General features: G+C 37.3%; 1 protein-coding gene across 6 annotated transcripts in view; it reads left to right on the forward strand.

Annotated features, from left to right (window-relative positions):
* The window catches only part of GHR (growth hormone receptor), a 312,127-nt gene that overhangs the window by 107,330 nt on the left and 182,490 nt on the right, over positions 1 to 22,307 (forward strand). Inside the window, exon 1 of one of the 6 annotated variants that reach the window (XM_050793441.1) lies at positions 17,857 to 18,620. The exons of the other annotated variants lie outside the window; for them this stretch is intronic. The gene's annotated coding sequence lies outside the window, so the exon portion shown is untranslated. Of the gene's footprint in view, positions 1 to 17,856; positions 18,621 to 22,307 lie in introns of those variants that run through there. 6 annotated transcript variants of the gene reach the window in all.

Consider the following 22,307-nt stretch of genomic DNA (forward strand, 5'->3'; position numbering starts at 1 on the left):
ATTCTGAATTTAACAGCCTATATAAAAAGTAGATGTTACACACCTTGTATAACAGAAGCCCCCTATCATGAACACAGCTTAACTCTTGGGTGGGTCACTTAGTCTGCTTGGTTGAGGTTTTAGTGCTTTTCACATCTATAGAAATGTCCTATTTGTCTAAGGCAATTTTTTGAAGTAAATTTACTCTTGTCATCCTTTCCGACCTGAATATAGAGGATATATAATTTTTAACATTCCATTATTACCTAGGGGATGCTCTTCAGTCATTCTTCCCTGAATTGATTGCACTAGCCCTATCTTCTTCACCTGAAATAAGTTAAATGTAGAATTAGCACTAAAGAGAAATACAATGAACTCCTTCCAGAATGGGAATAGGAAATGAAAGAGAGTAAATCAGAAGTGAATCACTTTTTTTTTTTTTTTTTTTTGCTTTGCAAATCTATATTTTTTCCAGCTTTATTTAGGTATGACTGGCAAATAAGAGTTGTATGTATTCAAGGTGTATGACATGATGATTTGATATATGTGTACATTTTACAGTGATCACCACAATCAAATTAACACATCCTTCACCACACAGTTACCATTTGTGTGTGTGTGTGTGTGTGTGTGTGTGTGTGTGTGTGTGCAAGAGGAGGTAAGGGAGTTTAATCATTTTTGAACACTAGCTACAACACAATTCAATTAAAATTCTGAGAAAGAAGGAAAATTGTCATGCAGCTGTTTAATTTTAGAAGCATTAACTGACAAAATCCAAGTCTTATGAGGAATACTCAGTCCAATTTTCATGAATGAATGGGAGCCCTTACCTCTGAAATTGTTGTCATGGAAGAAATGCTAACACTGTCTTACACAATTATTCAACTTACCAATTGAATTAAAGTAACAAGATGAGCCATGGTTGTAACTGAGAATGGCAACTAAGGTCTTCTTATTTAATCTGCTACCTAGTTTGCCTTTTTGCTTTAGAGTGGGGACTATGTTCGAATTCAAAGAATAAAAGACCTTTATCCTTTCAGGGGAGATACAAGTAACAAGTTTAACTTTTTTTTTTTTTTTTTCTTAACACTGACGCAACTCATTTGGGGCTGTGGAAATTGCTGCTAGCATTGAACCCCTTATTAACATTCAAGGTGTGCCAGTTTTGCACAAGCTGTGTCATATTCAGAGACAGATTGTTGGCACAAACTAAGGCACTTATTCTCTTGTTTTTTCACCTCTTTCAATAAGAACAGATAAATATAATAAATATACTATTTCTAGATAAGCAGTTGAAACTGCTCTGCTCATCTCTTTGGAATACATTTGTGCGGGATATTACTGTATGACATGCAGAATATATAAATATACAAAGGAAATGCGCCTGCATACATTGAGATATAAATGGATGCCTATTTTAGAATAATATATTATTTCTTAAAAGTAAAATAAGTTTTGGCTGGGCGCAGTGGCTCATGCCTGTAATCCCAGCACTTTGGAGGCCGAGGTGGGTGGATCACCTGAGGTCAAGAGTTCGAGACCAGCCTGGCCAATATGGTGAAACCCTATCTCTACTAAAAATACAAGAATTATCCAGGCATGGTAATGTGCACCTGTGATTCCAGCTACTCAGAGGATGAGGCAGGGAATTGCTTGAACCCAGGTGGTGGAGGTTGCAGTTAGCTGAGATAGCACCGTTGCACTCCAGCCTGGGCAACAGAGTGAGAGTCCATCTCAAAAAAAAAAAAAAAAAAGTAAAATAAGTTTTTTAAGTCACTGATTCTGTTTCTAAGGAATTCTCAGCTGGGGCTTCTGAGTTAATTCTCGATGGTTAGCACTTATGAGTGGCAGAAAAGAAAACTACTGTGAATTTTCTCTACAATGATTTAAGACAGTGAATGGGGCTTTCTGGCATGTTTGCAGTTAGGAACTCAGATGACCATAGATTTTTTTTTTTTTAGACTGGGTCTTGGTCTTACTATGTCACCCAAACTGGAGTGCAGTGGTGTGATCATAGCTCCCTGCAGCCTCGACCTGGGCTCAAGTGATCCACAGATTTTTGAAGTTCACCCTGAATTGTTGTGTTCTATACAGAGGTTCTACCTTTTGCTGCCTTTTATGGTTGCTGTATTATTATTTTGATGTTTCTTAACCAGCTGAATCACATTGTAGTATATGAAATATGTTTTGGCCCTTGTTTTAATGGTCATTTGCTAGCAGATTTCACAATGGCCCACTTAAGTAAAATGTACCAACCCATTCATTGCTATTTGTTGCAATTCATGGTGACTAAACATGACTCCATGGTGCAGCTCACCAAAGTCTTGGTTTATGTGTGACTTCCAGGGGAGAGAGATTGAGAACCATCTGTTAATCATTGTGTCCCTAAACTAGAGTTTTTCACTAGAGTAGTTGGGCAGTTGAATTAGTATGTTTCTCGTAGGCTAGTGAGAAAAACAGATTTTTGGGGGACATTAATCAGACTCTGCTGGCCCAGACCTCTGGGAAGCCTTGTGACAAGATCCAGCCTGTAAAATATCACATATGATTTGCTTTTCTTCTTGAAAGGGACACATTGTGGCTTTTCTCTGGAATCTGTGAAGAAAATGCTCCTGAGCCTAGAAACTGGAGTTGAGAAAGCTCTTCCTGATCATATAACAATAAGTCTTGTGAGGGTCACCCCTTGAGCCATGAGGGCAGGTAGAAGGAACATGGGGTTGAGAGTCATGGATTCAGTGATTGGAACTCACTTGACTAACCAGTGTAGCTCAGCCACCCCTCTTAGGATTGTTACAGTGATATGTGCCTACATATAGAAAGTCATCAGAACTTCTGTTTATTTTTCTGTGTAATATTTATGGACTTGTTACATTTAACTCTAGGCAAAGGTATAGATTTGGAGGTCTTTGATGTATATATATTATATATAATGTATTTTAGCATACAAAGGAGGCTATAATACATACTCATGTACCTGTCACATGAATGAATTCATCAAATGTAAACTTTTTTCCCAAATCTGCTTCTTAGCTGTTATTTATAAAGAAACAAATTATACAGAAAAATTTGAAGGCCCCCATTTTACCTTCCTCAGTCTCATTCTTTTCTCTGCCACCCCAGAGAAAACAACTGTCTTGCATAGGTATTTATATAATTCTGTTTTATACTTTGCCACTTTTACTACATATATGAAGCATGCTTGTTACATACATGAACATAAAATATACATGTTTTACTGTAAGTGTGTAATGTATTCTAGAATTTGCTACTTTACTACCAAATATTTTGTTTCCAGAATTTACCTTGTTATTATATAACCCTAGTTCATTTTTTTAAAAATTGCCATATATTACTCCATGTTATGAAAATACCACAATTTATTTATTCCCATACTAACCAGAATTTGAATTGATACAATTTTTAATTAAAATTAATGATGCTGAAAGAAATGTTCTTATACATTTCCCTCAGGGCGTACGTGATAGAGTTCTTCTCACATATATACCAGTGTACTTGCTGTGTCTTAGGATTTGTACAATTGCATGTCTGTTAGATACGCCAAATTGTTCTGCAAAGTACTCATACCTGTTTCCACTCCTACCAGCAATGAATGAGAACTTTGTTTCCCAGGTCGTTGCCAACACTTGATTATTATCAGATTTAATTATTTGCCAGTTGATGGATATGAATTGCTCTATCATTGTTTTAATATTCATTACTTTGATTATATATAACATTGGGCATACATTTTATAGGGCCATTTAAATTTCCTCTTATCTGAATTACTTATTTCTCCTCTTCATTGATTCTTCTATTATATTTTCTTCTCTTTATTAATTTATAGAAATGTGTATATGTGTGATCCTAATATATGTCATAATACCTATGTTCATATTTCGTATATATGTATAAAGAAATATTTGTCTGTTATATATAGGTTGAAAAGTTTGCTCCCTATCTGCTGATTGCATTTTAATTTTGTTCATGACATCTTTTAACACACATGATCTTTAATTTTGATATAGTTAATTTTTTTTTACTCTACATTTTGAGAATTGCTTAAGAAATGACTTTATTTTGTATAGTCATATGCTCTAAATTTTTAAATCTACTTACGATAGTTTTATGTTAAATATGTCAACCTTTGTTTCACCGGGAATTTTTTTATATGTATGGTATAAAGCATAAATCAATTTTTTTACTATTAAGAATGCTTTTATTATATTATATCTTATTTTATTCTATTTTTATTTTTCCATAAGTTATTGAGGTACAGGTGGTATTTCGTTACTTGAGTAGATTCTTTAGCGGTGATTTGTGAGATTCTGGTGTACCCATCACCCGAGCAGCATACGCTGCACCATATTTGTTGTCTTTTATCCCTCATCCCCCTCCCTCCCTTTCCCCAAGACCCCAAATTCCATTGTATCATTCTTATGCCTTTGCATCCTCATAGCTTAGCCCCCACTTATCAGTGGGAACATACCATGTTTGGTTTTCCATTCCTGAGTTACTTCACTTAGAATAATAGTCTCCAATCTCATCCAAGTCATGCCATTAATTCATTCCTTTCTATGGTTGAGTAGTATTCCATCATATATATATATGATAGAATATATATATATGTGTGTGTATATGTATGTGTGTGTGTATATACATGTGTTTTTGTGTGTGTGTGTATATATATATACACACACACCATATATATACACACCAGTTTCTTTATCCACTCGTTGATTGATGAGTGTTTGGGTTGGTTCCATGATTTTTCAATTGCGAATTGTGCTGATATAAACATGTGTGCAAGTATCTTTTTCATATAATGACTTCTTTTCCTCTGCGTAGATACCCAGTAGTAGGATTGCTGAATCAAATGGTAGTTCTACTTTAGTTCTTTAAGGAATCTCCACACTCTTTTCCATAGTGGCTGTACTAGTTTACATTCCCACCAGCAGTGTATAAGTGTTCCCTGATCACCGCATTCGTGCCAACATCTACTTTTATTACTTTTTTTTATTATGGCCATTCTTGTAGAAGCAAGATCGTATTACATTGTGGTTTTGATTGCATTTCCCTTATCATTAGTGATATTGAGCATTTTTTCACGTATTTGTTGGCCATTTGTGTATCTTCTTTTGAGAATTGCCTTAGCCCACTTTTTCATGGGATTGCTTGTTTTTTTTTCTTATTGATTTGTTTGAGTTTGTTGTAGATTCTGGATATTAGTCCTGTGTCAGATGTGTAGATTGTGAAGATTTTCTCCTACTCTGTGGGTTGCCTGTTTACTCTGCTGACTGTTCCTTTTGCTGTGCAAAAGCTCTTTAGTTTAAGTCCCAACTATTTATTTTTGTTTTTATTTCATTTGCTTTTGCATTCTTGGCCATGAAATCCTTGCTAAGCCAATGTCTAGAAGGGTATTTTCCAAAAATACTACAATATTTTCTAGTATTTTGATAGTTTCAGGTTTTAGATTTAAGTTATTAATCCATCCTGAGTAGATTTTTGCCTAAGGTAAGAGATGAGGATCCAGTTTTATTCTCCTATATGTGACTAGCCAATTATCCAAACATCATTTGTTGAAAAGGTGTCCTTTCCCCACTTTATGTCTTTGCTTTGTCTAAAATCAGTTGGTTGTAATATTTGGGTTTATTTCTGGGTTCTCTATTCTGTTCCATTGGTCTATGTGCCTATTTTCGTACCAGTACCATGCTGTTTTCGTGACTATGGCTTTATAGTACAGTTTGAAATCAGGTAGTGTAATTCCTCCAGATTTGTTCTTTTTCCTTATTTCTTGCTTTGGCTATGCAGGCTCTTTTTTGGTCCCATAAGAATTTTAGAATTGTTTTTTCTAATTATGTGAAGAATGATGGTGGTATTTTGAAGGGGGTGGTTTTGAATTTGTAGATTGCTTTTGGCAGTGTGGTCATTTTCACAATATTGATTCTGCCTATCCGTGAGCATGGGATGTGTTTCCATTTGTTTGGTCATCTGTGATTTCTTTCAGCAGTGTTTTGTAGTTTTCCTTGTCGAGGTCTTTCGACTCTTTTGTTAGGTATATTCCTAAGTATTTTATTTTTTATTTTTTGTTTTTTTGGCAGCAATTGTAAAAGGGGTTGAGTTCTTGATTTGATTCTCTGCTTGGTCACTGCTGGTATATAGAAGAGCTACTGATTTGTGTACATTAATCTTGTATCTGGACATTTTGCTGAATTCTTTTATCAGTTCTGGGAACTTTCTGGAGGAGTCTTTAGGTACTAAAATCTTTAGGGTTTTCAAGTTAAACGATCATATCATCAGCAGACAGTGACAGTTTGACTTCCTTTTTACCAGTTTGGATCCCCTTTATTTCCTTCTCTTGTCTGATTACTCTGGCTAGGACTTCTAGTACTATGTTGAAGAGGAGTGGTGAGAGTGGGCATCCTTATCTTGTTCCAGTTTTCAGAGGGAATGCTTTCAACTTTTCCCCATTCAGTATTATGTTGGTTGTGAGTTTGCCATAAATGGCTTTTATTACATTGAGGTATGTCTCTTGTATGCTGATTTTGCTGAGAGTGTTAATTATAAAGGGATGCTGGATTTTGTCAAATGCTGCTTCTGCATCTGTTGAGATGATCATGCAATTTTTCTTTTTAATTCTGTTTATGTAGAGTATCACATTTATTGACTTGCATAAACCATCTCTGAGTCCCTGGTATGAAACCCACTTGATCATGGTGGATTATCTTTTTGATATGTTGTTGGATTCAGTTAACTAGTATTTTGTTAAAGATTTTAGCATCTATGTTTATCAAGGATATTGGTCTGTAGTTTTCTTTTTTGGTTATATCCTTTCCTGGTTTTGGTGATGCTGGCTTCATAGAATTGATTAGGGAGGGTTCTCTCTTTTTCTATCTTGTGAAATAGTGTCAAAAGGATCAGTATCAATTCTTCTTTGAATATCTGGTTGAATTCTGCTGTGAATCCATCAGGTCCCGGGCCTTTTTTTGTTGGTAATCCCTTAATTACCATTTCATTCTCACTGCTTGCTATTGGTCTGTTCAGGTTATCTAATTTTTCCTGATTTAAGCTGGGAGAGTTGTATTTTTTCCTGGAATTTATCCATCTCTTCTAGGTTTTCCAGTTTATGTGCATAAAGGTGTTCGTAGTACTCTTGAATGATCTTTTGTATTTCAGTGGTGTCAGTTATAGCATCCCCCATTTTGTTTCTTAATGAAGTAATTTGGATTTTATCTCTTCTATTCTTGGTTAATCTTGCTAATGGTCTATCAATTTTATTTATATTTTTAAATAACCAGCTTTTTGTTTTATTTATCTTTTGGGTTTTTTTTCTTTTAATTTTATTTAGTTCTTCTCTGTTCTTGGTTATTTCCTTTCTTCTCCTGGGTTTGGGTTTGGTTTGTCCTTGTTTCTCTAGTTCCTTGAGGTTTTACCTTAGAATGTCAGTTTGTGTTCTTTCAGTCTTTTTGACATAGGCGTTAGGGCTATGAACTTTCCTCTTAGCACCGCATTTGCTGTATCCCAAAAGTTTTGATAGGTTTGTCATTATTGTTGTTCAGTCCAAATAATTTTTAAACTTCCATCTTGACTTCATTTTTGACCCAATACTCATTCAGGAGTAGCTTATTTAGTTTTTATGTATTTGCATGGTTTTGAAGGTTCCTTTTGGAGTTGGTTTCCAGGTTTATTCAATGTGGTCTGAGAGAGTACTTGATATAGTTTCAATTTTCTGAAATTTATTGAGGCTTATTTTATGGCTTATCATATGGTCTATCTTGGAGTAAGTTCCATGCACTGTTGAATAGAATGTGTATTCTGCAGTTGTTGGATGAAATGTTCTGTATATATTGGTTAAGTCCATTTGTTCCAAGTACAGTTTAAATCCATTGTTTCTTTATTGGCTTTCTGTCTGGATGACCTGTCTAGTGCTGTCAGTGGAATGTTGAAGTCCTCACTATTATTGTGTTGCTGTCTCTCTCATTTCTTAGGTCTATTAGTAATTGTTTTATAAATTTGGTACCTCCAGGAGTTAGGCACATATATGTTTAGGATTGTGATATTTTCCTGCTGCACAACCTTTTTTACCATTATATAATGTCCCTCTTTGTCTCTTTTAACTGCTGTTGCTTTAAAGTTTGCTTTGTCTGATATAAAAATCACTACCCCTGCTGGCTTTTGGTGTACATTTGCATGAAATGCCCTTTTCTAACACTTTACTTTAAGTTTATGTGAGTCCTTGTGTGTTAGGTGAATCTCCTGAAGGCAGCAGATACTTGGTTGGTGAGTTCTTATCTATTCTGCTGTTCTGTATCTTTTAAGTGGAGCATTTAGGTCATTTACATTCAGTGTCAGTATGAGATGTGTGGTACTGTTGCATTCATCGTGCTATTTGCTGCCTGTGTACCTTGTTTTTTTTGTTTTTGGTTTTGGTTTTTATCTTGTATTTTTGTTTTATAGGTCCTATGTGATTTATGCTTTAAAGAGGTTCTGTTTTGATGTTTCCAGGATTTGTTTCAAGATTTAGAGCTCCTTTTAGCAGCTCTTGTAGTGCCAGCTTGCTAGGGGCCAATTCTCTCAGCATTTGTTGTCTGAAAACAACTGTATCTTTCCTTCATATGTGATGCTTAGCTTGCTGGATACAAAATTTTTGGCTAATAATTGTTTTGTTTGAGGAGGCTGAAGATAAGGGCTCAATCTTTTCTAGCTCGCAGAGTTTCTGCTGAGAAATCTGCTGCTAATCTGATAGGTTTTCCTTTATAGGTTACCCAGTGCCTTTGCCTCTCAGCTCTTAGAATTCTTTCTTTTGTCTTAACTCTAGATAACCTGGTAACAATGTGCCTAGGTGATGATTTCTTTGCGATGAATTTCCCAGGTGTTCTTTGTGCTTCTTGTATTTAGATATCTAGGTCTCTAGCAAGGCTGGGGAAGTTTTCCTCAATTATTCCCTCAAATATGTTTTCCCAAACTTTTAGATTTCTCTTCTTCCTCAGGAACACCGATTATTCTTAGGTTTGGTCATTTAACATAATCCCAGACTTCTTGGAAGCTTTGTTCGTATTTTCTTTTTTTTTCTTTGCCTTCATTGAATTGGGTTAATTCAAAGACCTTGTCTTCAAGTTCTGCATTTCTTTCTTCTACTTGTTCAATTTTATTGCTGAGACTTTCCAGAGCGTTTTTCATTTCTATGAGTTTGTCCAATGTTTCCTGAAGTTTTGATTGTTTTTTCTTTATGCTATCTATTTCCTTGAATATTTCTCCTTTCACTTCTTGTGTCGTTTCCTTGTGTCAGATTTCCTTGCATTGGGTTTCACCTTTCTCTAGTGCCTCCCTGATTAGCTTAATAACTAACCTCCTGAATTCTTTTTCAGGTAAATCAGAGACTTTTTCTTGGTTTAGATCCATTGTTAGTGGACTAGTGTTACTTGGGGGGGGGGGGGGTGTTGAAGAGCCTTGCTTTGTCATATTACCAGAGTTGGTTTTCTGGTTCCTTCTCATTTGGGTTCCTTCTCATCCTGTCAGAGGGAAGGTCCATTGCTGAAGGCTGTTGTTCAGATTCTTTTGTCCCACAGGATGCTCCCTTAATGTAGTACTCTCCCTGATTTCCTATGGATGTGGTTCCTGTTAGCTGAGCTGAAGTGATTGTTATCTCTCTTCTGGGTCTAGCCACGCAACAAGTCTACCTGGCTCTGAGCTGGTACTGGGGATTGTCTGCACAGAGTCCTGTGATGTGAACCACCTATGGGTCTCTCAGCCATGGATACTAGCACAGTATTTGGGGTGTCTCCTGCGTCCTCCAGGAGCCGTCCACTTCCTTCAGAGGGTCTGTGGGTCCTCTCAGGATTCCTGGTTCATTCTTGAAGTCTAGATCTATTTTTTAATAGGCTAATCCTAAAACCATTTACTAAGTAACATTCTTTTTTTCATTGTTCTGTAATGCTTCCTCTGTTGTAAATTAAGATCCCGTAAATGCTTTAGTCTTTGCTAGACTTTCTTTTTCTCCTGTTGTTTTAAAATTTTCTCTCCCAACAAGATATCATATTGTGTAAGTACTATATGTTCATAGTAAGCATTTTTATCTGGTACTGAATAATAGTGAGAATGCTTCAAAATTTCACTTTAAGTATGCTATTAGGTACTGTATAGCTTTTTGGCTGACTTATTTTTGTCAGGTTAAGAAAACTGCTCTCTATTTCTAGTTTATTATATTAGCCTATAAATAATGGTTTTTCTGCACATTAGAATAATCATTTGATTCCCACTTTTAAATTATTAATGCAGTAGATTATATTGGTAGATCTGCCTGGTATTAAACTATCCTTACATTCTTGATCTAAAGCTTATTCGAATGGGATGTGTTACTGCATTCTCTCTCTCTCTCTCTCTCTCTGTCTCTGTATCTCTCTTCCTCTTTTCATCTCTCCTCGGGAACATCTTAAAGCATATTTTGGTAAATTTGCTTTTTATAGTTATTGATTTTCAGAAATATTTCTTTGAGAAGTTAAAAATGCAAAGGTTTTATTTCACTTTGTTTCAAATATAGTAATTATCTACAAACAAGAATCGTCCATTTTCTACCTATTGAGACTCAAAACATTCACAGAACATAAACCTACTTGTTTCAAATATAGTCGTTATCTAAGAATAAGGATTGTCCATTTTCTACATATTGTGAATGAAAACATTCAAAGAACATAAGGCCAAAATATCTCTTTCTTTTGTTTCTAACCTGTGGGAAGCCTGTCACTTTTCTAAAAGTCATGATCAGGCTGAGCTTCACTCCCCTTTCCTGGGCTCTCTGGTAGAATATGCCCTCCTAAGTCCTCCCTAGTGTGAGTCCACCCCTGTCCCCACCCATCCCTTCCCTCCACCACCGCAGTTGTTTCTTAATGCAGCAGAAGGCTGCAACAACCACAAACTACCTTGCCCGTGCTCAACCCATGCCCATGTCCTCCTGCACCCCCCAGTCAGACTATCCACTCCCACAACAACCAATATCAGTGTTCCCATTTTTCATGCATTATTTATCCTTCTATCAAATAAAACAGATCTAGCACATTTTAATTATCCTTTACGACAGTCTCTACTATTTTCCTTGTTTTTGTTGTCTAGAATTAACTTTCATCTTCTGATCCACATGAAATTTGTTCCATGTTGTTTTTTACAAGCAATATCTAGTTGAATTACCCACCATGTTTTACTTTTTTCTCACCATTAGTTCATTCGTCTAATAAATTCTTATTGCGTGCCTTGTGTTGGCCTGCTATTATACATGCCTGGAAATATAGGAGTCAACAAATTTGTCTCTGAACTCATGTAGTTGACAATCTAATTAGAGAACAAAGATGATAAACAAGTAAACAAGTAAATATATATCAAAAATAAGTGCCATGGAGAAAAAATAAGTAGTATAAGGGTTGTTATTTATCTAGGTTGTCAGGCAAGGGCCTGTTACAGATGTGTGACATTTGAATGCATACTTGAAGGAAGTCTGGGAGAAAAGTATCCCAAGTAGAGGGAATACCATATACTAATTGGGATCTTCAAGGAACATCAAAGCGGCCAGTTTTGTTGGAGCAGGATGAGCAAGAAGAACGTAGCGGTAAATGGAGGCAGAGATAGTGGGTGAGAGTGGGGTTGAGAAAAAAATCAGATAGGACTTTCAGACCCCTGTATATACTTGGTCATTTACTCTAAGTGAGACAGGATGCCATGACAGGGTCCTGAAAAGAAAAAGGGGACATGTTCTTATTTTAGTGAGACCAATTCGAGTGTTGGGAATAAGGAGATTCAAAAGCAAAAGCAGGTAGGCCATTAAGAAACTGTTATAATAATCCAGATAAATGTTGGTGGCTTGGGTAAGGGAGATAAAGATGGAGATGATAAGAAGTGATCGCATTCTGGATGTAATCTGAAGACATGTCTGAGAGGATTAGTTGACAGAGTGTTAGTTATGGGGTATCAGTGAAAGAATAGAGGAAAGGCCTGAGAATCTGAAAAGATGAAGGTGATATGAAATGGCCTACAGTCTTGAATGAGTAGATTAGGAAGTAAAATTGAAAGTCTGGTTATGGGTTTTATAAGTTTGAGATACCTATAAAACATTCAAATAAATTATTAAATAGTGAACTGGGTATATGAGCCTGTAATTCAAGAAAGAGGTCTGGATTAAAGTTATGATTTGGACAACATTGTCCTACATATGCCATTAGTGTCATGATTCCAAATGAGATAATCTAGGGAATAATCATAGAGAAAAAAGGAGAGGAGGATAATTTCTGGTGATATTTCAATGCTAAGTGGTTGGGAAAATGAAGAGAACACAGTGAAGTTGACCAAGATGAAGTATTTACTGACGTGGAAGAATCAATGCGGAATGTTGTTCGAGATACAAAATTAAGATAGTGTGCCAAAGAAGGGGGAGTGATCCGTTGTGGCAAGTGTTATTCATTGGTTAAATAAGATGATTAAGAATTTGCCGCAATGTGGAAGTCATTGGTGACTAGAGCAAAACTATTCCATTGGTGTGGGGGAGATTAAAGCCTGATTTGAATAAGTTTAAGAAATTGAGCAAAGAGGAATTAAAGACAGGAGAATAAGACAATTTCTTCAAGAAGTTTTGATTTAGAGGGGAGCAGAGAAATGGGTCAGTAACTTCATGGGCAGTAACTGAAATAGGAGAAAAGGTCTTTTCCTCTTTTTTAAAAAGGAGAGAATTTTAGTGCACAGTTAAGGTGATTCTTTTCTTCCTGCAAAATTTTTCAAAATTTTATACATGTATATTTCTATTCCAATCGTTTCTGGGGTACAAGTGATTTTTGGTTATAAGGTTGAATTGTATGGTGGTGGTAAAGTCTGAGATTTTAGTTCATCCATCACCCAGGTAGTGTACATTGCACCCAATATACACTTTTTGTTTTGTCCCTCAGCCCCCCTACCCCCTCCTCAGTCTCCAGTGTACATTATGCCTTTGCATACCCGTAGCTTAGCTCCCACTTATAAGCAAGAACTTCGTGGTATTTGATTTTCCATTCCTGAGTTAATTATTTTAGAATAATGGCCTCCAGCTCCATCCAAGTTGCTGCAAAATACATTATTTCCTTCCTTTTTTATGGCTGAGTAGTATTCCATGGTGTACATATACCACCTTTTATTTATCCCCTTATTGTTTGATGGGCACCTAAGTTGTTTCTACATCTTTGCAATTGTGAACTGTGCTGTGGTAAACATACATGAGCAGGTATCTTTTTGATATAATGACTTATTTTCCTTTAAGTTGATACCCAGTAGTGAGACTGCTGGATTGAATGGTAGATCTGCTTTTAGTTCTTTGAGAAATTTCCATATTGTTTTCCATAGAGGTTGTACTAATTTACATCACTACCAGCAGTGTATAAGTAATCCTTTTTCACTACGTCTATACCAACATTTATTGTTTGTTTTGGGTTTTTGTTTTTGTTTTCGTCTTTTTATAATGTCCATTCTGGCTAGGATAAGGTGGCATATCATTATGGTTTTAATTTGCATTTCCCTCCTTTACGTATTATTTAATGAGAGTCTTTTGGTGGTAAAGTATCTTAGTTTTCATGTGTGCTCACATACACATACACAGAGTCTTTAGTGACAGGCTAGTTGGGTATCAAATTCTGAATTGATTTTTTTTCTCTAATACTTTTAAAGTTTATTTTTGTCCTGGCATCTGTTGTTACTAAAGAAAAATCTTCCACTAGTCCATTTGAGTTCATTAGTAGGTAATCTGCCTCTTATTTTAAGTACTTTTAAAGATTTTTCTGTATCTTGATGCCATATGATAGATCTACTTTTTATTATACTTTACTTAGTAATTACTGTGGACTTTTAATCTGCTAACTCAATTATTTGATTTTATAAAATTATCAGTAATGACCTTTTCTATAACTGATTCTTTACAGTTGAATTAAATCCTCTCTTTCTGGAATTCCCATCATATGTGTGTTGGAGCTTCTCAATCTACCCTCCAAGGCTCGTAACTGCTCTTTTAAATTTTTCAGTACTACTGTCTTAATTTAAAAAAAAAAAAAAAAAAACCTAATATTGCAGTGTTTGGCACAGAAGAAGAAGTTCAAAGTACAACTTTGCAGTGCCACGTTGACCAGCTATTCTGGCATTGGTTATTCTTTAAAGTTATTTTTAAGGTTAATATACCTTGTCAGGCAGCAGGTCTCAAAACCTAGGGAAGCTTAAAAGCCTAAAGGCAGCCTGGAAAAAATCAAGCTAATTAAAATGCTCTTTCCCATTTTCTCTTCCTCCTATGCCCTCATCCCTAAAGAATAGTGATGAAGCCTTCCTTAAAAAGATATGTATAAAATAGCAGAAAGAAAAAGGGGATCCAGCAAACATGCGAAGACATACTTAGATAATTCACAGTAAATGTTCCAAATAATATTCAGCCTCACTAATTCTCAAATAAATGTAAAACAATGGCAGATCATTTTTATCCATTAAATTAGTGGCAATAGGAGGAAAAGAACATTTTGCTGACAATTGTAACAGTGAAATTGAAATTCTCTTCTTGTCTGGTTTGAATCTAAATTAGGACAGTTTGAAAGCAATTGGGTCATATCTATGAAAAATCTCATAAACATTCTACCCTTCCATGTAGCAACATTGCTTCTGTGAATCAACCATTAGGCAATAAATGGAAATAACAAACCAAATTTCCCCCCACCTCCCAAGAGATGTTTATTGTAACATTACTGATAATATTGAAAAATTAGAAGCAGTCTATATCAGCGACCCACCCTTGTTTTGACTGTCACTTACCATAAGAAAATATTAGGTCTACAACGTAACCCAACAGCCACACCCATGAGTCAAAAACTTCCATATAAGGAAACTGTTCAATCCATTCTATTTATTTAAACAAGCCAATAAACAAAGCTGGTTTTGATCCACTAAACTGATCCTAAAACCTAGGAGTAGGTTATGACTCACAGTTTGAAAAGCACCAATCTGAATGTCCTATGAAAGGCATATGATGGAATATGAATTAAATTTGATATTCACAATTTTTTATTTTGTTTTTGTTTGGGGGTAGTTGGAGGGGTACTATGTTTCCTCAGCCAGCAAGGAAGATAATGTTTCCAGATAACTCCATATAATGGGGATTTACTGTAATGATACCAGCTCTGTTCTACTATGCCCAGTCATTCTCATGTATCTATCTCTCAATACACCACGGGTCCTTTATGGATTCTTTTGTGATGTCTTCAAGCTCCCTGTCCACTCTCTTGCAACTTGTCCAAGCTGATAGAACCTGCCTGAATCACTCAATATCTGATTTCAAGCATTTTATTTTGGTCAGCCTTTGGTATTAGGACTTCATTCTCAATCTAATCAATTAATATTAGCTGAGCTAGGTTGATTTCATTTGAATCAACAAAGAATTGCTAAAAGCTGCATTTCCTAGAAAATGTGGCAATATAATTGGCAGGTACTTGAGAGTCTCTAATGTTAAATGGAAAAAAAAATGAAAAATAATGAAAGAGACAACTTTTTATATGGAGTCTGTTTTCAGTTTTATTTGGATATTTTGTTAGAGACAAAAAAGGAATCCTAATATAGTATAAAATAAATTTCTACATAAGCAAGTATTATGCATTTGTAATCAGAAAAAATATCAAAATTAGCTCTGTGGAAAATGATCATCTTGCAAGCAAGTATCATGTACCCTTCCTCTTGATTTAGCTCATCTTCTTGATGTAAATATGAAGTGTCTGTGACTGAAATTCCGTTTGAAGCAGAAACTTTCATGTTCGTCTTACAAATACCATCTCAGAGTACGTTGCTCAGTATAAAACTTATTTTGGGGGTTGGGTACAAAAACCTGCAAGGATATAGTCCAGGCTTCTTTTCCCAAGGTCCTTCACTTTCCTACTCTTAGTGTAACCATTATTTTGTAAAATTTGATAAGACCCCTAATAACTTGGGGTTTGGGAATTTGATTTGAAGTAACATGGCTCAGAGTATCACCTATTTTTTATTAAACCAAAAAAAAATTTCTATCTGACAAAGATGTGCATTTATGTGGGCCTTAATAATTCCCCCAAATAAAACTATTCATAAGTTCTAACAGTTCCAAATACTTCTGGTTTCAGCACACTAATAGGATTTATAACTGTCTTAGATAAGGAGCAGTATCTTCTAAAGCTCATGGAAAAGCCATATCAGAATGCCATGTGTTCAGGTACATTATTTTTCTTTATGATATCAAGAATAAAATCTCGGCTTATGTTTTTACACAAGTCTTGTGTGATTACTCTTTCCCATTACTTGTTCAATTGAGCCTGACAAATGAGGTGAAAAAATCTTTCTCTTTCAAGGATGAACTAGAAAGACCTAGGCTGGCTGGTCACAAAACCACTGACTAGTTGGCCCTTTGTCTTTTTATAACCCCTCATTGTCTGGGATCCAACATCGTAATGAGTCTCAGACATGTTCCTCAAGTCTAGATAGACCTCATCCATGTGTTCGGTGATCCAGCCCGTCAGCATCCAAGCCAGCAGTGTGAGAAGGGGAAGTGTAGGGGATGCTCATTGCCCTGAAGGATGCATATGCCACTTCCAGTCAGGTCCTGCTCGCCAGAACATAGTCATGTGACCACAGTTAGCCACAAGGTTGGCTGAGAAATGCCTTTCGCTAGGTTCTATTTCTAACTGAAAATAGGAGGAGTGAAAGTTGGGATAACTAGTAAATATCAGTTAGTCCAAGTCATGGATTGTGGTATTAATTCCATAAGCAAGGAAAGTCATTTAAATGTTTTATGCAGAGGGATACCATGATGATAATTATGTTTCAAAGCGTGTTTCTGTGTGTGAGAGAGAGAGACTGAAAGAGAGAGTGAGATAAATGGATTAGAGAGAATTTGTCTGGGTATTAAGAGGCCATTCTCAAATCCAAGTGAGAAATGGTGGCTAGTAACAGTAGTGAGGATAAAGGGAGATGGAACGGACTCAAAAGATACAGAAGAGATAACATCAAAAGATGAAACAGGGGTAGAGGAGGAAGAAAAGACATCCAACTAACTCCTAAGTTTCTGATTTATACTGCAAATTCTGGAGATCAGGTGTTTATGGACCACTGAGTTTAGTTTTAGAAATGTGCTTTAGAGGTATTTGTCAGATAGGTGGTTTCTACACATTCAAAATAAGATTTCAAAACATATTAGCCACAAATTCACAATCAGCAAAATTCTCAAATTTGGTCATTGTCAACTAAACTATTAAAATGAATTTTCCCCTCTGAGTGTTTCTCATCTTAAAGGGTTTGTATGTATTACATGTCACAGAACGGTTTATTGCATATAAACATGGGAAAGCAAGCCAGGCAGAAGAAGTCTTATAACCAGCTAAAGGCCCAGCTAATAAATCATGAACAGTCTTCTTGTATTAATAGTGTGGACAGGACTGTTGGTCACACACAGGAAAATGAGTCACACAGTCTTGTGTGTACAGCAACTCACTCCACACTCAGTGATGGGAATGATTGTTCTAACCGTGTGAGTGGCTACAAGAATTATGGCAAAGCTCCAGAGCTAGAAAGCTGGTCTTTTTTTTTTTTTCAGTGTCACTCGAGTATGTAATTCACTAAATGTTTAGTATTTTATACCTTTTAGTTGACTTGTGAGCCCTTTCTAAAAGAGGTATATTTCCCTCTATTAGAAGGTAATCAAAAAAACCCTAAACTGCATTTTCTAAATGCTGTGTTCTTCTGCCCAATTGACCAAAATATACTTAGTTGATTAGGACTTTGAAGGGTTGGGGTGAGGGGACTAAATTAAGATGCAGGAATTTCAGTTTTCTAGGGGTTTTCTAGTCAACTACTTTATACTGCTGACAAATGGTTAAATGTTTACAATGAAACTAAGTATGCTAGGATTTCTAATGAGCAATGAAATTTTAGAATTCATTTACTCATTAATTTCTTCATTTACAAGATGTACAATGTGCTGTCTTCTGGGCATTTGGGATACTTTAATGAGGTAGCAGTGAGTACAACGGATGGTCACTTCTGCCTTTGTTCTTCTACTCTTTAGAGAAGGGAAAGGACCAAGATTCAGATACCCTATCACTGCTTTCAACCCATCCACATCAGAGCCTTTGTTGAGTTCTAATGCTTAGCCCTCTTCTCAGCTAATTTGGCTGCCTCCATTGTAATAGGCCTCATGAGACTCCAGCCCAGGCCTGGCCTTTGGTTCAGCAGGCAGAGCCCAGAGATGTACTGGGCAAAGGTCAGGGGATTTATTATATGAGGCAATGGTCGGGTGTGATTTAATTTACTCCTCTGGTACCAGATATGTGTGTGTGTGCATGAGAGAGAGAGATTGAGGATGATTGATTTTGGAGGAATTTTTGTGAAGGTTTATATATCAAAGCAGAAAGACCAAGAAGTTAGAGATTAATACATGCCAAGTCGTGACCAAGAAACTTCTGTGGGATCCCACCTCCAACCCCTCCCTCTCTGCCAGATTTTAACCAAATCAGTGTGATGTGATCTGCTTGCATATATGAGTGAAAGAAAAAGGAAATTTAAAAAGTTCTTGATATAAAGCCTGGAGGAAACAATACGAAAATCCAGCCTCTATTTCAGCAATATCTGCCGGACTATTGGTTAGTATTCCCTTACTGTTATTTATTGTTTGATTAAAAGGCTGATAGTCAGGGTTTTGTTTTGGTTTTTTTTCCTACTTACTTTCGCATTTTTTAGATATAAATCTTTAACGTGGCTTTGACCAGATGTTTTCCTTTCTCCTCCCACTTCATTCTTCCCTCTTCTGGGTTAATTTCTCTCATTGTTCTCTCTTCCCTTTACTTCTCTGCCCTTTTCCTTTCTACTCTAAGCGAAACTTCTATTTTCGTGTGCTGGAGTTTATAAAGTATTCTTATTAGGCAAAGAAAGCCTTTGGCTGCCCTCCTCCTTGTCTGGTCACCATCAAGATATAATTTTGGTTTTCAAAGGTTGTTCTCTGAAGGAAGGACTAGTTTTCTGAGCATTGAGACAGCAGATACATTTTGAGAAAGTCAACAGGGATGGTAATTTGCATTAAGTAGGAAATACTTAAGGGTTTTAATTCTGTTCCATGTGTTACATTTCAACAGTTTACATTAAGAAAAGTATTGTAGGCCGGGCGCGGTGGCTCAAGCCTGTAATCCCAGCACTTTGGGAGGCCAAGACGGGTGGATCACGAGGTCAGGAGATCGAGACCATCCTGGTGAACACAGTGAAACCCCGTCTCTACTAAAACTATAAAAAAACTAGCCGGGCGAGGTGGCGGGCGCCTGTAGTCCCGGCTACTCGGGAGGCTGAGGCTGGAGAATGGCGTGAACCCGGGAGGCGGAGCTTGCAGTGAGCTGAGATCCGGCCACTGCACTCCAGCCTGGGCGACAGAGCGAGACTCCGTCTCAAAAAAAAAAAAAAAGAAAAGTATTGTAAAGAAAAGTGATACAACAGTTGCATGTTTATTTTGTATCTTTAGTCTGAGAGATGGTCAGTACTTTGAAGGAAAGAGAAATAAGGCTTTGTCTCCTGCTTCTTCTTATACCTCTTTGCAGATTAACTCTGATGCTTTGAGTGTCTTACTGCATTGCCTGATTAAAACCCATCCCATAATGCCTGATGTGACGGGAAACACCACTTACTCTATCTCAATGGAAAGCATTCAGATGAACTTTCAACAGAAGGACATGCTCCCGCCTCTTCCAAACACCTCTTTTAAAACCGTGTCTATGGGCCTTTCTTCATGTCTTCAACAATTTGTTTAAAACTGGTTGTGCTAGGTAGTGGGCAATATAAAGATGATCACAGGAAAGAGATGACAATATCACTGATTCCTTATAGTGCTATAATAAGGGTTTGTCAAGGTTGTGATAGAAGTAGAGAGGAGAGGCACCTGACTTCACTTGGGTGTGGGGTTTTTGCTAAGGTGCTTCTAAGTTGAAGTGTCCTTGAGCTGAGGTTTAGGGGAATGAGTAGCAAAGATGAATTAAATGAGAAGAGGATAGGCGGCAGCGGGGCCAGAGGTGTGAATAGCCTGGAACCTTCTGAGAAGATTCCTTTGTAGACAGAAGAAAGGGGAGATTTGTGGAAATGCTGGAAGATAAGGTAGGAAGAGGCCACATCAGATCACACATGGCTGGCTGTACCTCTCTAAAAGTTTATGATTTGTACTGGGGGGTTTGAAACAGAGGCTATAAATTGGCAGTTTAAGAAAATCACTGTGGTGTTAGTGGGAAGAATAGATTTTTGCAAGATTCTAACTAGGATTATTTTCAAAAATTTACGCCCAGTTTAGTCCAGATGTCAGGGCTAGTTTGGAGTAAATTTCTTTCTTTAATTACTCCAGGGCTCTTGTATTGCTTCAGAGAAAGTAGAAAGGGGAACTCACCCTCATTCAGGGAGGGTAGGCGAGCGACCAGCCAGCTGGGGAAGGCCAAAGAGCCAGGTCACCTTGTGCCCACACTTGTTATGATTTGTTTGTACTGTCTGCTGGATGATCAATGATATTAGCTACGACAGCACATATGAGCCCGGGGTAAGTGTGTCTTCTTGCTACTTGAAGTGCTTCTTGAAAATAGTGACAGGCTGAAGACAACACGGAATACTGAAAAAGCCCATTGGACAGGGGACAGGAGACCTGGTGCTGCTCCCAGCTTGGCCAGCACTAGCCCCGGGGGCTTAGACACATTACTTCACCTCTCTGGGCTTAACTTACCCATTTATAACATGCAACCTTTAGACTAACACTGTCCTCGGGGCCTTGTTCAGCCCCTGGCTTCTGTCATTGTGATTCTGCGCCCCCCAGGGTCCCCCTGGGCCCCATCACTACTAACCCTAGGCTTCTAGACATGTTGATTCATAGAGAAATAGGAAAGCCATTTATCTTCAGTGAGTGTAAGCCAGAAGTACAGTTATGTCTTAAGGAATCTAATCTAGTGAACATGGAAAATACTTTTCTAAGGAAAAAAATTGTGATTGGTGTTCTGTCCTGAGCTGATGGCAAAAGGGAAGCAGGAACCACTTCATACATCTCAATCCCTCTGTTTTTTCCTTTTTATCCTCTTGAATTTTTCGGCCTGTTCGTCTTTCAAAAGTGGAGAGGAGTTTGAATGGGGATGCTGAGGAGACTGAGGGTAGCCACCTATGGAAGAGGCTTGACTGGGAAGCCGAGTTCTGCCACCTGACAAAGGGGCACGTGTTCAGTGTTTTTTTGGCATAGCAGCTGTTCAGGTGGAGCCCAGGCAGAATTTTGATGTCGTTGGGACCTTCCATACCTTTCTGAAAATCTCTTGCACCAACACCCGGCACCCTCAGGTTATGTTCTGCTTCCCAAAGTTCATCCCCAGGCTCAACTTCTAACCCTCTTGTTTTCTCTTTTACCAGAACTAACTTCTAAAGATCCAGAGACAACAACTAGATGGTGGTCTGGATGTTCCTGAGGTGGAAAGAGAACCTCTAGTGCCTCTGGCTGACATTGTATCCACTGACAGGTCCCCTCCCACATGCATACATGTAACATGTTTCTGCTCACTTATCAAATACAGCCCATGCTTTCATGATTGAGGACAGAGTGGGGATTATAAGTTGATGCAGTAGGTCTGTGTCTTGCCCTGAGAACTTCACAAACAGCAACACAGGCACCAAGAACTCATCACTCATCTGTTCCACCCACAGGGGTTTATCATCTTGTGACTTGGATATTGTGGAATATTTTATAGTAAAGGTTAAAAAAAATCAGTGTAGGCACAGAGGAGTTAACAGCTACGTTGCAGTGGGGAGTATGGAAGGCTTCATGGAGGTGGTGATATTTGAACGTGACTTTGAAGGGTAGGTAGAGTCCTGACTTGTCTGACAGTAGCCTTGAAAGTAGGGGAAACTTGACCATGAAGAAGGCTGTTGAAAGTCTGGAGAACAGAAAAGGTAGGGGACTAAGACTCTAGGAGAAGGTACTACATTCCAGAGAGAATACAGAAGTATAATCCTCCCTCATGGTGACAAGTTAAATGTGAGAAGGGATGGACTAACCAACTGGGTGAACCCTGATCTCATTAAGCAAGATAAGAAATAGAAGAAATGAATCTGCATGTTCATTATGTAGGGATCAGAAGCAGGTAGGAAATGCCGACTTTATTTTAGACAGAGGTTATTTTAGGTACCTGTGGGCATCCAGGTGTATTATTTCCCTATGTCTGAAGCACATGTCCTTTGGTTCTTTAGCATTTTGATGATGATGCTACATGTAAACTTCCCCCTAGGGATTTTCTGTAAGTTTTCTTCCTCATTCGAGAGTAAAGTTTTAA

The sequence above is a fragment of the Macaca thibetana genome, chromosome 6 (genome assembly GCF_024542745.1).
Source record: "Macaca thibetana thibetana isolate TM-01 chromosome 6, ASM2454274v1, whole genome shotgun sequence".
Classification (NCBI taxonomy): Eukaryota; Metazoa; Chordata; class Mammalia; order Primates; family Cercopithecidae; genus Macaca; species Macaca thibetana.